Below are 17661 nucleotides of genomic sequence, written 5' to 3' on the forward strand. Positions count from 1 at the left end.
CGCTCTTCAACGACATACGGTTTACCAGATCACAACTTATGATACATGGGGTTTCTTCTTCTTCATGACCTAATTGTATATATACAGGAGTGGCTATATATGGCACAAAAGAATGGCACAAAAATCCCTCATGGCATAAATTTTGATGATTAAAGAATGTTCCTACATCAACCCAATCAAATCATTAACCGTAACCCATTCATTCATTCATTCACTCATTCATTCATTCTACCTTCATATGTCATTTATATATACTAGGGCATGCCCGTACTATATATATATCTAAAATTATATCCCCCCCCCCCCTCTATTTACATGAAATGGTTTGGTCCATTCGCAAAGCCAAAGCGAACGGCTTGCGAGTACGGTGACAATCCCCCCCCCCTCTATTTACATGAAATGGTTTGGTCCAAAGCGAACGGCTTGCGAGTACGGTGACAATCCCCCCCCCCTCTATTTACATGAAATGGTTTGGTCCAAAGCGAATGGCTTGCGGAGTTTGGTAAAGAAATCGCCATCGCGTGCACAAACGCGCAGGAAAGCGAATGAATCGCAAATTAGTTTTAATTAGTTTTAAAACATAGTTTAACGGCAACATAGTTTGCCAACGTGAAATAAATGAATACGCTCTCAAATGTGCCGTCCGAGGCAGAGTCTGTTCGCCACATTCGGCACACGTGATAGCTCGCTGCTCTCTGATTGGTTGAATCGTTTTTTGGACATAGCTCGGTAACTACTTCTCCGATTAATCTAAAACCTTGAAAAGGCACATCCTCGGGTCCCCAGCAATATACCTGGCAAGTTTCAAGTATATCGGACCGGTGGTTGTCGAGAAACAGCGGTCGCATACACACACGCATACACACACACAGACACACACACAGACACACACACACAGATTACTGGAATTATAGATAGATATATATATAAATATATAAATATATTATATGAATATAAATGGTATATGAATATATGCTTGTGTGTTTATGTATGTATGTATCTATATTTGTATATTTACATGCACCGAACTGTAACGCGAACGGTAACTGTAAGCTGTGCTTCACTTCCGTTGAACTTGGGGACGGTGAGTGAGCTTTAGCATGGCTCTTCCTTTTGTATGCCTTTTCTACACATATCACACATCTTACACACATATCACTATACATACTTGTCTGATATAAATGCCTGTTGTTTCTGTAGACTAAGAAGAAGACCTTTGTTGGTCAAAAGTTTGTCGAAAATTAAAGATCGACCGTCCTGCAGCTACGTCCGCATCTGATTTAATCTCCCGATTATTTATTTAATGCAAATGAGACGCCCTGCTCGGACTGTGGAGTTTCTACTATTTCTCACAGTTATATATATATATATATATATATATATATATATATATATATATATATATATATATATATATATATATATAATGGTGTCTGTAATCTGGTTCTCCAACCTAATGAGCGGACAGCATGACGTCATCGCCATGCATGTCCGCATTGCCTGCAAAGCTCCAGAGGAACCATCTAGCAGTGCGTCATTACGGATTATAAATTCAGATACTGTCACAAGTGCATGCAAAACTCACAGTTACCGACCTGGTTTCGCCCTTGTTGGGGCTTCATCAGGGCAACGCAGTGAGGCTTTCCATACACTTGTAACTCTGTGAATCTTTCGGTTTTTATATCAGTCACTATGCGACCTTCATATCATCAGTGGAGAACCGCCAGCAAGGTGTCCCATACAGCTGCTGCTGCACCTTGCTGGGAGCGATAAGCACCGCCTGCCACACGGTAATGTTATCTCTGGTATCCACTCATCATATGGAGTCGACCTGGTTGCGGTTGGGAGTTACTAATAATGGTATCTGTAATCTGGTTCTCCAACCTAATGAGCGGACAGCATGACGTCATCGCCATGCATGTCCGCATTGCCTGCAAAGCTCCAGAGGAACCATCGAGCAGTGCGTCATTACGGATTATAAATACAGATACTGTCACAAGTGCATGCAAAACTCACAGTTACCGACCTGGTTTCGCCCTTGTTGGGGCTTCATCAGGGCAACGCAGTGAGGCTTTCCATACATCAGGGCATCAGGCTTTCCATACAATGCTTGTTACACCAATATATAAAAAGATAAGAACATTGGCATGTCTTGCTTGGACTCTTGTTGGTCATTGCAAGACCTTTTGAAATGCCACATACATAAATGCAAACAAATATCGAGCAAGGACTGGTGATGGGATGGATTGGCATTTGAAAGGACTCTAAGACCACAGAGCAATAACAATCCCATGATAAATTAAATGAATCAAGATGATAACAACTACAAATTTCGTGACAGTTGGGCTCGAAACCCCATCCACCGGAATGCAATGATGTCACCAGGCATAGCCAAGGCTTGGACAAAAGTCTGCTTTTGATTGGGCAGAACAGACTTAAAGTTGTAAGTAAATGTAGATCCTGCATGCAGACTTCTAAGAGTGATAATTATGTTTACGAAGTTTGGAGACGATGCCTGAAGCAGTGAAAAAGAATGTAGGAAACAGGACAGACGCTGTAATTTTTTGATCATTGGAGACGCTATTTTGGCAGGTAAGCAATTCACCTACCTTGTCAAGCACCATTGTCAACAACGGTCAGATGTTTGTAGAAATGGAAAGGCGTATCAGCATTGCATGTGTGTGGTGGGTTCAGTGCAAAGTTCTTGAAGACCGAGGGATCCACCTGGAGACCAAAATGTGTTGTTTATCGAGCAGTTATCCTATCTGCTTTGCTCCATGGATATGATAGTTGGACCATTTGAACAAAAGGAAGTACATCTGTCTGCTTTCCAAAATACTAATACAACATCTGCACTTCATATGGAATATAAAAGTGCAGTATTCCACGAGAAGATGACAAATGAAGATGAATGAGGCTAAAGCATGCTGCTTTGATGAAGTATCAAAACCATGCTTGTAAAAGTGAATTCTCAATGAAATGGGTGAAAACTCGTTACCCAAAGCTGTGTTTTTGGCCAGCTGAAGGGAATGCATTCCATAGGCGGTCAAAAAGCTCCGGTTTAAGGACACCTTAAAGAAAAAAATTAAAGGGCAACATCGTTGGCACTTGGGAATACATGGCACTAAATGAGTGGGAGGATGAGAGATAACCACCTTTAGAGGGCATTTTTCCCCACAGAGCAGGTTTGACCTTTTTTGGGCACCGTGGTCCCTTTTTTGAAGCAATGTTTTACAGCCGGATGCCCTTCCTGCCACCAACCCTGTTAGTCGCCTTTTGCGACACACAGGGAATTACCAGTGAACTGGTACTCAATTTCCCGACTTTAGAAGGATGACAAGCTGAGTCAATCCCCCTGGCGTTATTTCAGCGATCGACCGGGATTTGATACCCAGGAGCCTAGGATCCCAAGCCGGCCCCCTAACCGCTAAGCCGGGAGGATGAGCGAGGTCGGACGAATTCCTTCGGTTTACTGACTGTCCGATTCAATGGATATCCCGATCACCAGTTGGGAACCACCCATTATACAGGCTTTGACCATTCAATTCCAAAAGGTGGGTCCACAAGCTAATTTGTGATAGATAAATACATAGATAGATATATTTTGAGAGATTTTTAACTACCGTACACCATTATATAACCTGAATGTAATCATCCATGATTACCTCCACCACTGAAGGTGGATCGAGGTTATGTTTTCAACCCTGTTTGTCTGTCTGGTTGTCTGTGAGCAGGAATCTCCTGTTGGATAGGTTTGGTGTGAAACAATGACGTTGGACCTAATTTTTTATTTTTTTTAAACTTACCACACTGTCCACCAAGTTTCGGCATACAAGTACAAGTCTACAAGTTTATACAAGTTTACAAGTATACGGCATACAAGTTTCGGCAGATATATAGTACGGTATAGTACTTACCATACTATATATCTCACAACGATGAAGAATGAAAGATTTCGAGTGTCTGGATCTTCACCAATATAAAATCAATTCGTCCTTGTCACACACCCAACCTGTCCACAAAGTTTCTTCCGAATCCATCCATATCTTTTTGAGATATCCTGCACACACTCAGACAGACAAGCTTGAAAACATAACCTCAAAAAGTCCATCTTTGGTGGTCACAAATTGGGTCACAAATCCACCTCTTTTCACGCATCCCATCGATCACAGATAGAGTTAAAATAAAGAAATATATCATCAGAGAAAAGTGAACTCTCATATCTACAATCATTAACAACTTCTTTTTTTTAGCAACTTTGTCCGAGCTCCTCCATGTGCTTCGACTCTGTATACAGAAAAATACTTTCAAGGTCGCACCCTGGAGTCTTATCTTGTGGACAAAATAAATCGAAGACCAAAGAAAAATGGAGACGTTGATTAATGAAATTCATGTTAACCGCAGCAAAGGGCAGTGTCATGCTCACCACCACTAGGCAGAGGTTTCTGAAAGTAAAGTCTGCTTTTAATATCTGCCGAACACGTGACGTAATCGCACAAATGAAGGCGTTTAGGAGGAAGCGCATAACATAATAGGGTGAAACAGCTGGGTCTTCATGAAGACATCTCAATCCCGACATCGCATTACCAAACATGTTTCATCGCCTAGCTGGGCCTTTGTAGCCAAGCATGGACATGACAAATCACGGCATGCTATTGAGAGGATATTCTGTGGTTGTGTTGGTAGTTATAATGCTCAAACACAACACAGCACAATATCATGACTATAACATGGTTATCCGATTAATTGTGCAGAATTGTTCTTTCTCTTCTAAATTAAAATGTTTTGTGAAGTTCTCTGTTTTAGCTTTTTCTCTGAGAGATTCTGTGCAGTCTCAATCTCTCAACATTATTGGAATCTCCTCACGTGAGGCCGAAGCAGGATCTTGCGTCCTCTGATTACAATCCTCCAGGTCCTCCAGGCTGTGCACACCCCTCAAGTAACCCCACTTGGTTAAACTCACAAAACCCAAGCTAACTGCACAACTAAACTCTTTTGTTCCTCCTTTTTCCCATTTGTAGAAACATCTTGCTGAGACTGCTATCACACTATGCCTTCCAGGCCTTGAAACAGTCAGTGCGGCACCATCTCATGTCATCCCACAACCCCACCTGTAATCTTTTCTAACCCCATTAACCTTACCTCATTGAAACACATTACTTGCAGCTTACTGTTCTCTCTCTCTCCCCCAACTCCCCAACCCCCCATGGCTCCACTGTCAATATGTTACCCTTTAACCCCGCCATAGTCACCTTGCACCATCGTCACCATGAGCCTCAATCTTGAATAAAAAAACAGGTGACCACAAACATTGATATCAATAATTTTACAGATCTCTACAGTCATGACCCCTTTGCCTGCAATTGTAAATTTAAAATTATGTTAATGTATGTGGTAGGGTACCTGTTTTTCAGCTACCTCAGGGAGTGACGTCCCTGCCCGATGTGAGTCCCAGGCTCAGCTGGCTCCGGCTGACAGAACCTGGGTCCACTGGACCAGTACCTGGGTCCACAGCACCTCGGCCCCTTGTCCAGGGTAAAGGATCCCCACTGCCTTGTGGCGAAGCCTCTTTAGGCTAAGGTTGAGGACACTCAGATATCAAACCGCACCTGTAGATCAGCCTGGGCAGTGCTACATCGTGGATAAATGTGCCCATGAAAGTCAGTGGTGGCATAAATTTAGGCCTCACTGCGCAGCATCTACAGATAACTGTGTCTACATTGGACATCAAGGACAGCCGTCATCATACCGACGACCTGGCCAGTCGGTTGCACCTCTGTGCATCAGACTTCATGTTGCATTTACTGCACCTGCAGCCAAGGATGCTCAAAGGAATAGAGAGTGGGAGAGGGATAGCACACACCTCCATCACTTTAATCACTTATCTGTGCAGGTTTTTCCCTTCACTGGCAACATCTCACCTGCTTACTTGCTCACCACGCATTTTACCGATCCAGCCATCGCACAATGCACAATGCTTAGTGAGCACGCCAACGAAGAGAAGAGATTCGTCGAAAGCGACGACTCACACCATCAATGTATTTAATGAATTTTGAATTAACATTTTTGTGGTGTACATTTAAAATAAGTTAAACCTCATTCAAAAGCAACCAATCAGTTATGAATGTGCTTTATAATCACAATGGTTTGCAAACGTTAATTCCAACAAATGCTTGGTTTTGTATTGGTTGTTGTATACACTAGCGTGGATCGGCTCACTACGCTTGCCTCACGTCGCTGCAGAGGCACAGGATTGTTTAAACTCTGAGGATAATGTCCCGACTGAATTTGAGTTTCTGTGTTGTCATGATTTACACCAATCATAATACAAACATTTCTTTTGTGCAAATTAATTTGGAATATTGGTGATATTATTTATTTGTAATCTAAAAAGGTCCAAGTGATATGAAGCTCTAAATGAACAAGGGTCCAAGCTGGTCTAATGGGTCTAAAGCATCTTATGGGTCTTTTGGTGTCTTTGGGCATCTTTAATGGTCTCTGGGGTCTTTGGGGGCCTTCAGGGTCTTTTGGGTCCTCTGGGTCTTTTGAGTCTTCAAGGATCTTTAGGGTCTTTTGGGCCTTTTGGATATTTTAGGTGTTTTGGGTATTTAGGGGTCTTCATCATGGTCTTACGGGTCTTTGTGGTATTTTCGGTCTCAGCAGTCTGAAGGGTCACCAGGCATATTTCAACAGTACGTAATTAATAGACAGGATGCAACAGATGTTCAAACGCTACGTAATTAATAGATAGTCACATGCCTTCACTGCCTCACCCTCGTGTTTTTTGGTTTCATATATTTTTGAAGAAGAAGAAGAAGAATACGTTTTGGTCACAAATATACATACATACATACATACATACATACTCATATGCGTTTGCTCCATTATAATACGATTGTGTCAAAGGTAATCTCATTATTAATTTGCAATTGGTCACCGGCTTTGACCCCAATACAATTTTTTATTATGGACCCTAAGTATCAAAAAGTTGCAGATATCAAACAAACACTTTCAAATGGAGCATCTCTACGCCCTTATATTATTTAATTTGCATCAGACGTGGCAATAAATGGGAATTTTCGTGCTCCCAGCTCGCCGGCTCGATGACAGAAGACGCCATTTGCATTTTTGCCTCCGACATCCCTACCACGGGCAGCTTGGTCGTGTTTTATTAACGATTGAAATATTGTTCATCTGAAGTCGACTGCTTCTCCTTATGGGCCTGGGGTACACCGTGTTTCCCTTTTCCAAATCATCTCATGGGCGTCTTATATCAACACGAGAGAACAGTTATTGCATTTTTAAAAAGCATCATTAAGTTTGCTCCACTTGATGGCTGGAATTTTTTGATGGGATATGAAAACTTTTCTTGAAGAAGGAAACTTTCTGAAATTAAATCAAGTGAACTCGTGTTATAACCTCCATAAACGTTCCATAAACATACCATAATGTATTCGATCCGCACCTGCTACTTGTTTGACGGCCCTAATTATTCCCAACACCACTTGGGGTTGGCCAGCAACGTTTTTGGCCCGAGTCTTTCACGAACCCGATGGTCTGGCCTGACATTTGACTGAAGGTGGGGTTTTTTTTGGCAGGAGTTTGCAATTTGTTCAGGGTGCTGTTGATATCTCACCTACTCTTCTTCAAAGAAGGCGAGGGATCTTTAACGTCCACCAACTCAAGCAGTCCTAACGAACAGATCCTCTTGATTAATATCCGAGGGACGGGGCACAAATTGATGCCTCGTTGGCCTGTGAAGCACCAGGATGGCATTTTATATCTGGGTCGAGATTCAAACCCAAGCTAGACAGCTGAGAAGGGAGTGTGCCCACCTCTGGGCTATCCTGCCAGCCTCCATAAAATAACTGATGCTCCCTGTAACCTGGTGACCTGTTCTTGTCATTACCCCGTGTGCGCGAAACAAAAAGTGGGGTTAAGAAATTGGTCCATTTTGTCTGCCTTTCTGTCTACAAACATCAGTTTATGATCGAGAAACAACTGAATTTCAATTGAATGTTATATTTTGAACACGACTCGGAAAACAAACCTGTAGCTAAGCAGTACTTTGGCTCTGGATTTGTCCCGATCGTGCAAGCACAGAGTAGAGTGGGATAATGTTTCGGCTCTGTCTGCCTGTCTGGCAATGAAACAACACTGAAAAGCATTCCAAACAGGAAACTTGGTTTTTAAGGATGTCATAAAAGACACAAACAACAGGCATGAAAATGTACGTAACGTGTTAAATAAGGTGGTGTAAAAGACGCTGAATCAACGGCGGTATACTTCCAAAATGTTTTTCTATAACCTTTATAGAATCTTTACTTTGTTTCAATTGAATTATATACACGATCACTGTGGAACACAAATCGCCTTTTTGACACTTTCAAAAACCTTTTGTTTAGCAGTTCTTGGACAAAATATTACGGAATTTTACATCATCTTGCCCAATTAAGCCTGATGTTTGCAGGCAAGGCCCATGCCCTTTTTTCTCAAGGCTGCCCTGAATGAGGTGTTCTATGAACTCATGTTAATGTGAAGAAATGAACACAAACGTTCCCAAGTTTGATGGTATTGTGACTTTTTCACCAGAAATTGCAAACTAAAGAGACCCATTAGTATCACATCATGGACTCTCAAAGTACCACGAGTACTGTTTAGCACCATCTAACCCTAACCCTAACAGCTCGAGGTATGCACACTCACCTCCAAGCCGTCTAGCCTGGGTTTGAATCCCTACCCAGATATAAACTGCCATCCCAGTGTTTCCCAGGGAGGGTGATTTATCAGTGCGTGTGCCATCCCTCGGATGGACGTTAAATGGACGTCCCATCTGCCGGCATTACTTGGTAGAAGTTAAAGATCCCGCGGTGCCCTTCGCGAAGAGCAGGTGAGCTATCGCCGGTGAGCAGATGACCTATTCCACTGATAGGCCTCAGCCTATGACGCTACTTGCAGCCACAGGCTGCACACAATTCACTGAAAGGAAAATGAAATTTCATCAACAAATGTGACAGTGATTTTGACTCTTCCTCTTCCCCTCTCCCCATGTCCTCTTCGCCACCACTGTATAAAGTATGTACGAGTTGGAACTTTATGCCCAACATTAATCAACACCTGCTGGAGCATCCCCTGGAATTGGTCAACCTTAAGTCAAACAGGATGTACCCTACTCATCGAGGTATTTGTTCCCAATACCAGAGCAGAGTGTTTCCGATATCAGGATGTAATAAACCACAAACATTCTCTATGACAAAGTATTTCCTCATTTTTAACATTTTCTTCAAGTAAACAAAGATCGCCTTTCCAGAAGATAAAACTTTCTCAATCGATTATTATTAACTTACGTTTCAAAGCTCTGCCTCTATATCATGTGCCACCATTTTGTTTTCCCAAATGGCATTTTTTATTGCTTGGAATAAATAAATTTTCAAGCAAGTTTGGAACTAGAACGACACTCGGGAGAACGTATCCCTCCGCCAGGCTGAACAGTTTACGCTTTTTATCCACTGAGAGGCCAAATCTGGATTCGGACCTGAATGTAATCGGCTTGTTCTTGGCACCGTAACAACTCATCCACTACTAAGTTTTGTCACAGGTCGTCCACAACTTTTTGAAATATCATGTTATATATATTGTTACGGTCCGCGGTTAAGGATGTTGTTTGCCGAGCGGAGGCTCCGCGACCTAACAGTTTCCCCGATTCACGCGATTCACTCTAACGTTGGCCGTATCGCGCCACAGCTATTCAATCAGGGAAAAGACAAAGACGACGGATGTGAAGAAAAGGAATGAGAAGACGAAACAAAAGGTTGAAAATACTACTAAATTTATTTACTATGTACAGGCTCAAAATAACCAAGGAGAAGGAAAGATAAGAAAATAATATACAGAAGCTTTTTAGAGACACAGTGCAAATTCGCTAGCTTATCTAAACAGACTTCATTAATACCCAGGACAGAACAAACAAAGACGACTCACATGGGGAATAATGACAGGAATGGCGGAGGTGGATGGCTGGCGGGATAGGGAGGTCCAACTGGTCCTGCAGCACGATCGGCTCGTTGGGCAGCCACCGTTCCTTCGCGGCCCTGCTCAAAACCGCCGTCCAGGCCCCAAATGGCTGTCGAGTGTTGTTGCTGCTGTGGACGCTGCTGCTGGCGAGCAAGGTGACGAATAGCAGGCTTTGTGCTTCCCTGGATGATCTCTGCTTTTGGACCTCACAACTCAGCTCTTGTCATAGCTCATCTGCCTGGGGAACGTCCCGCGGCGGGTTATATAGGCCCCGCCCCTCAACCTTCGCGAACCTCCTTGATGTTTCTCTCCACACCCTCTCCAAGTCCAACCCCTTGTTCGTGGTTGGTTGAGTGGGGCTGACTCACTCCTCCCCTCTATGACGAGGTGGGGACCCGCCTTTCTTCCCCAACCCTGCCTCGTGGTCAATGGCGGCAATTGTTGGTTGGCAATGCGAATGGCAATTGACGAAAAGGGGAAATGGAGGTTTTGGGAATGGGAATGAAGGGAATCTATCTATTTCACTTGGTGCAATGGAGTGTCATGTTAATGGAAGACAAGGCCTTAATCTAAAACACATAATAAGGATATAAACTACTGAACAAGGGTTTTATCGTGTCCTTCAATGTGTGCTTTTATGGAATTAACTACCGGGACGCCCTTTGACCTTTACACAACACTGGAGGCAGGAGGCGCAGAATAGACAATAATAATAATAAAGCACACAATAAAAAAATACAATCCTCATATCCGCAACACTGCACCCTCCTCCTCCTCTTAGGCACGTCCCGGGCCTACAACTTTAATTTAGTGTGACACGTAGGTGTAGTTCCCTCTACTTTTAACCTGACCCTGAGTGCGACAGTTTTAAAACATAAATAGATATGTCCCGCTGCTCCATTGCACCCTGCGTAACAGACTCACGCCCACAGTTAACCGAATTGCGGAATGGTCTTCAAACTACACACTGACGGTGGGGAGCATTATTTACAATTGCCTCTACTTTATTTACAAAACGAAACCCAGGACCTGTGATTGTTCTTTCTGGGGGGGAGACAGTCTGCTCTGCATCAATGCACCATGAAAGCACCCAAAACGCACCAACACAACCTCAAGCACCAATCGGTGCAGTCACCACAGTTCATGAATAAAAATAAATCGACAACCCCTAACCCTGCAGGTGGTCTCTTGCTCTTCGGCTCCCTCTGCTGGCTATTATTATTTCTTCCAGTTGTTGTCTTTTTCTTTTGCTGGCGGCCTATTTGCAATAAAATGCACCCTACGTGTCCATTTTTATTTGTTTTATTTATGGCCCACAGGGGGCCGACTACGTGTGGTTCACCTGTGGGGCATCGGTGCCCTGTGGCCAAGGTCCGCCAGCAAGATTTCAGGCCCTCATGGCCATGCCCCAACCCATGGGTCCATCAGTGGTGCTCGGCCACAGACATGTGGTCCATAATGTGGTGCATCGTTGCAGACAGCTGGTTCTGGGAGTTCCGGGCGCACAATGGCGGACTCACGCACGCTCCCCTCGGCGCCCAGTGGCGCTCAGGTCATGTGGGAGACAAAAGGGGGGAGAGACAGATGAGCGAGGGGTAAGGTCACAAGGGTACACATCAAACAAGGCAATGCAAGGCGAAGTGCGTACGGAGAGCGAAGTGAGAAAACTCGTCCCTACCGTACGTCACCCCCCCTGTCACCTACACTACCCTTACCCCATATTTACAAAAATCTACACATTTACAAATTCGTCACTACTGTCACGTCTTCCCCATATTTCCCCTATACCAAATTCGTCTCCACAATCCCTCTACTTCAAAATTTGCCATCACCCAATTCATCATCAATCCTCATAAGGAGGAAGAGATGGAACACAGCACAATGTCACACCCACGTCATGATGCGTCTCACAATCCAAACATTTGCACAATAAAAATAATAAAAACATGGCATGGTGTGGAGTTACGTCACCTCAGCTGAGTGGATGTAGATGGTGCGAGGAGACTTCAACCCTAACTATCCTCTAAATGACTTTAACACACTTTACACTACCCGGGGTCTTTCCCTGCCAATCCATTGGCCAACTTACTCTATGGGTTTTAAGAACCAAATTCCCATTGAACAAACTGTGGTGCTTCATCAATTTGGGGTCTCACTCCCCCGATTCATCTCCCGGTGCCCTTGCACGATTTCTGGGCTGAGACGTGTAGCTCTCCCAGCAGGTCTACCCACCTGCACACCTCCACCACTGTAGTTGCCACCCGAGCTTACCTAGCTCCTCACCCTAACCTATCTAATTGGGGAAGGCCCCTCCTGGCTCTGTTACCCCACTCGGTGCCCTCTGGCACTGGGCTACCCGGGTCCGTCCTCCGGATCCTCGGGCCCCATCCACAACAACTCTACCGGCTCCCAGAGCCCACCTGCGGCCTCACCTGGCCGACATCCTCACAGTGGTGGAGTGCCCAACCCAACTACACACACTAACAGGCTACACGCCCAGCCATTTCCACAACACTAATGCACCCATCCAAACACCATTCTTTCACCCGCACCACAGATGCCAATATCCAACCACAATTTACCTATACCCTCTACCTAACACTTACACTACCCTCCCCGGGTATTCGTGATGGGGGTCCATCCTTCCCCCATTCACACCTTCGCACCATCCACTCCACTCCATAGTTTCCATCATACTCACTCCACGACCATCCATTCCAATACTCCATATACTCCACACTACCATTTATTCCATACACCTGTTCCTCATACCTGTTGTTGCACACCTGTGCACTCACACCTGGTGCCACCTGCACCCTCCTCCTCTTCCTGGACCAGTTGGTCAACACAACACACATCACCAGCACCATCACTCAAACACTGCTCCATACACCTGTTCAGTTGCACACCTGTGCAATCACACCTGTTCCTTACACACTTTTCACAATACACTTCTATACACTTCCAACACTCACACAGCATCATCTAAACTACCTGTTGCCCGGCTAACTTAGTGCTCCCCGTCTTCCCTTTAAACTAAGCACATACCACGTCATTATTATCCAAACTACCCTCTCTATGTCCCCAGCTACCTGTCCAATGTAGCTCCCTAACCTTACTGTTACCTAAGGTCATCTTCTAGGTCCCTACACACGATATCCTAACCCACCCGGGCTAGTTTTCACTGCCATAAACCCCATAAATCGAGTGCTCCTTTGCCCCCCGCTGTGAGGGATGGTGGATTGGCCATCCCATCACATCAGGTATCTCCCACTATCAATTTTGCACACCAAATCCAACAAATCAAAAATTTTGCCAATCATCTGCCAATCCTCTGTACCATCACCAATCACTCTGCCAATCCTCACTGCCAATCATCAAATTTTTGCTTTTCAATTTCGGGTCCAAACCACTATCCTCGTCATTAGTCTTCTCACTAGTGCCTCTCGGTGCCCCAATTCACTTCCAAAGCTCGGCTTCGTAAAGCCGAGCAATGAATGCGGGTTGTTTGGTGCCGGCGGCTGGATGCGTCCGGCACTCGGTGCAGGGAAGGACGCTTACCCGGGCCGAGATCCCACGCACCACCTCGGCACAGAGCCATCCCATGGCCCAATCTCGACCTGCCGGAACGCCTCAACAAAAGGGGGTCGCCATGACGACCCTTCCTATCGGGCTGCCCGTTCCGCATAGCGGAGCACGGACGCGGTCGTTCCAAACGCGGCCCAGCGTGGATCACGTACGGCGGTCCTTTCGAACCCGCCATGGTTCGGATCCTCGCTGGTCCTCGCGGCACGCGAAGCTGCCCGACGCGCACCGAGGGCCCGATTCGGCTAAATGTCGTTCTAACCGCTAACCCGGTTACCGTAGATGCCTCATCTGCATGCTTACAACACCCAAGGCACGTTCCTTGCTCATACATCCAGCTGTTCCCATGCTCCTCGTCATTGCACCTTCTCTTACACACCTCGGTACACTCATTCCACTCACAGACTTGGTCACACACCTGACCACCGAACACCTTTGCACACACTCGTCGTTCGCACACCTCACCAACACACCTCTTCGCGCCCCCTCCTCGGTCACCTCCTCTGTGACAATCACAGGTGTGCTCTCACTCGCACACCCAACCACGTGCCTCACTACCAACTCAAGTGTGCATTCCCACACACGCTCTACCATTCCAGGTGTGCATCCTTCCATTCCAGGTGTACATCCCCTCTCACCTGTCACAACCCACTCACGCTCCGTGTCACTCTCACTACTTTCACCACCACTCTTGACAGCGCACTCACCCTTACTCTCGACAGCGACTCTTTCCTCATGCACCTGTCCATTACACACCTTTCTTGCGCACCCTCTCCCGTTACATCCTCTGTAACACTAACACTCACCACAGGCGTGCATTCTCCCTTACTCTTGACAGCGCACTCACCCTTACTCTCTACAGCGCACTCTATCCTCATGCACCTGTCCGTTACACACCTTTCTCACGCACACTCTCGCGCACACTCTCCCGTTACTTCCTCCGTAACACTCACCACAGGCATGCAACCTCCCTTACTCTTGACAGCGCACTCTTTCCCCATGCACCCGTCCATCACACACCTTTCTCGCGCATCCTCTCCCGTTACTTCCTCCGTAACACTCACCACAGGTGTACACTCTTTCGTTACATCCTTTGTAACACTCCTCACTACACGCTTCCATGTGCTCCCTCGCACATGCGCTACGACCGACTCACTCTCGACTGCACACTCACTCCTCGGCGCGCACCTTTTCCTCACACACCCCAGAGTCGGACATTCTCGCACACCTCCTCCTTCGCACACCGTACCTGTCGCACACTTCACCACCGGCCTCTCACGAACACCCGGATCCAAATCAACCCCCAAGCCGACTGAAGCTTTCCTCACATCATATGCATTTCCGAATATATCGCCACTCACCTTGGCACCTCGTCTCCGCACCTCCTTCGCCACCTGCAAACTCTTTATTTGGTTAGCGAGCACATCATCACGATTTGAGCACCGACCTTGTACATATTCCATCACCTCCTTCTGTATTTCTCTCTTAGTTTCTGTCCGTCTCTTCTTAATTTCACTCACCCCCTCTAACACCTCCTTTAACTTTTGCTTCACCTCTTTTATTCCCCGGTGCGTCTCCTCAATTTCGTCCTCTAAGGCTACCTTGACCGTTTCTATGTGCGTCCTCACCTGCCGGTCCTTCGTCTCCATTACTTCTGTCACCTCGTCCAACCTCTTTGTCAGTCCCTCACGTACCATCTGACATTGCCTCTGTGTCGCTATCAAGTCATTTTTAATGTCGTTTTGTGTCACTTTTAGCCCTCCTAGTACCACAGTGTTCCTTTGATCCTGCTCCGTTAGTTCTTTTTGTCCCTCCGTCAGCTGTTCCACCTCCCTCGTCAGACCCTCTATTCCCCCTTGTAACCTCGCCGTATTATTCCTCACCTCTTTCTCCATATGCTTTTCACCTCGCTTTACCTCCTCGCGTACCCCCGAGACCTCCTCACTTACACCTCGTCGTATCTCCTCTTTCATCTCCTCCCTCTCTTTTGTAGATGCCACCCTCATCTGTCCCAATTCATCCCTCTGAGCATCCAGTTTGGTTTCTACCCCGATTTTCACCTCATCTATCTGCTCTCCCATTTGTTTAATTTCTCGGGCGGATTGCTCCCCTATCTCCCGCAATTTGTCTTCCATCCTATTTTCTAACCCCCTTAACCCATTTTTCACCTCTTTTATCCCATTGTCTAACTCTCAAATTTTTTTTCTAATCCCTCACCGGTACTCCTCGCTTCGTCCCTCATTACCCCCAATTGCTCACTCTGAGCCCTCGCTTCGTCCCGCATTGCCCCCATACTGTTTTTCAAACCTCCAATTTGGTCTCCCATTTGGCCCTCCAATCGCTCACTATTCTTGTCCATAAGGGCCTTCATTTGTATCATAAAAAGATTCACATCCACCGGTGGCGCTGCTACGGTCGCGGGCGCGGTCGCCGTGGCCATGTGCGAGGCGCCATTTTGCGCGCCCGTAACCTCGTGCGCGAGAGCGCCATTTTGCACGCCTGAAACCTCCTCAACCACATTGCCAATGTTCTCCTCATTGCTCCCCTCCATTTGATCCTGGGTTACTCCTAACCCCTCTTCTAGCTCACCCACCTGCATCCGATCGCCTTGACCAGCCATGGCGCGATTTCAAAATTCGGGTTTTTCTTTAAAAATAAAACAATTTCCAGCAGCTCGTAATTTTGAGCGCGTTAAGCGCGCTTCGGGTCCGATCCCACTCCTGACACCAATTGTTACGGTCCGCGGTTAAGGATGTTGTTTGCCGAGCGGAGGCTCCGCGACCTAACAGTTTCCCCGATTCACCCAATTCACTCGAACGTTGGCCGTATCGCGCCACAGCTATTCAATCAGGGAAAAGACAAAGGCGACGGATGTGAAGAAAAGGAATTAAGAAGACGAAACAAAAGGTTGAAAATACTACTAAATTTATTTACTATGTACAGGCTCAAAATAACCAAGGAGAAGGAAAGATAAGAAAATAATATACAGAAGCTTTTTAGAGACACAGTGCAAATTCGCTAGCTTATCTAAACAGACTTAATTAATACCCAGGACAGAACAAACAAAGACGACTCACATGGGGAATGATGATAGGAATGGCGGAGGTGGATGGCTGGCGGGATAGGGAGGTCCAACTGGTCCTGCAGCACGATCGGCTCGTTGGGCAGCCGCCGTTCCTTCGCGGCCCTGCTCAAAACCGCCGTCCAGGCCCCAAACGGCTGTTGAGTGTTGTTGCTGCTGTGGACGCTGCTGCTGGCGAGCAAGGTGACGAATAGCAGGCTTTGTGCTTCCCTGGATGATCTCTGCTTTTGGACCTCACAACTCAGCTCTTGTCATAGCTCATCTGCCTGGGGAACGTCCCGCGGCGGGTTATATAGGCCCCGCCCCTCAACCTTCGCGAACCTCCTTGATGTTTCTCTCCACACCCTCTCCAAGTCCAACCCCTTGTTCGTGGTTGGTTGAGTGGGGCTGACTCACTCCTCCCCTCTATGACGAGGTGGGGATCCGCCTTTCTTCCCCAACCCTGCCTCGTGGTCAATGGCGGCAATTGTTGGTTGGCAATGTGAATGGCAATTGACGAAAAGGGGAAATGGAGGTTTTGGGAATGGGAATGAAGGGAATCTATCTATTTCACTTGGTGCAATGGAGTGTCATGTTAATGGAAGACAAGGCCTTAATCTAAAACACATAATAATGATATAAACTACTGAACAAGGGTTTTATCGTGTCCTTCAATGTGTGCTTTTATGGAATTAACTACCGGGACGCCCTTTGACCTTTACACAACACTGGAGGCAGGAGGTGCAGAATAGACAATAATAATAATAAAGCACACAATAAAAAAATACAATCCTCATATCCGCAACACTATATATATATATATACATATACATATATATATATATACATATACATATATACATATATATATATACATATATATATACACACATATATATATATATACACACATATATATATATATACACACATATATATATATATACACACATATATATATATACACACATATATATATATATATACACACATATATATAT

Source organism: Myxine glutinosa, chromosome 6 (assembly GCF_964187855.1).
Source record: "Myxine glutinosa chromosome 6, kmMyxGlut1.1, whole genome shotgun sequence".
Classification (NCBI taxonomy): domain Eukaryota; kingdom Metazoa; phylum Chordata; class Myxini; order Myxiniformes; family Myxinidae; genus Myxine; species Myxine glutinosa.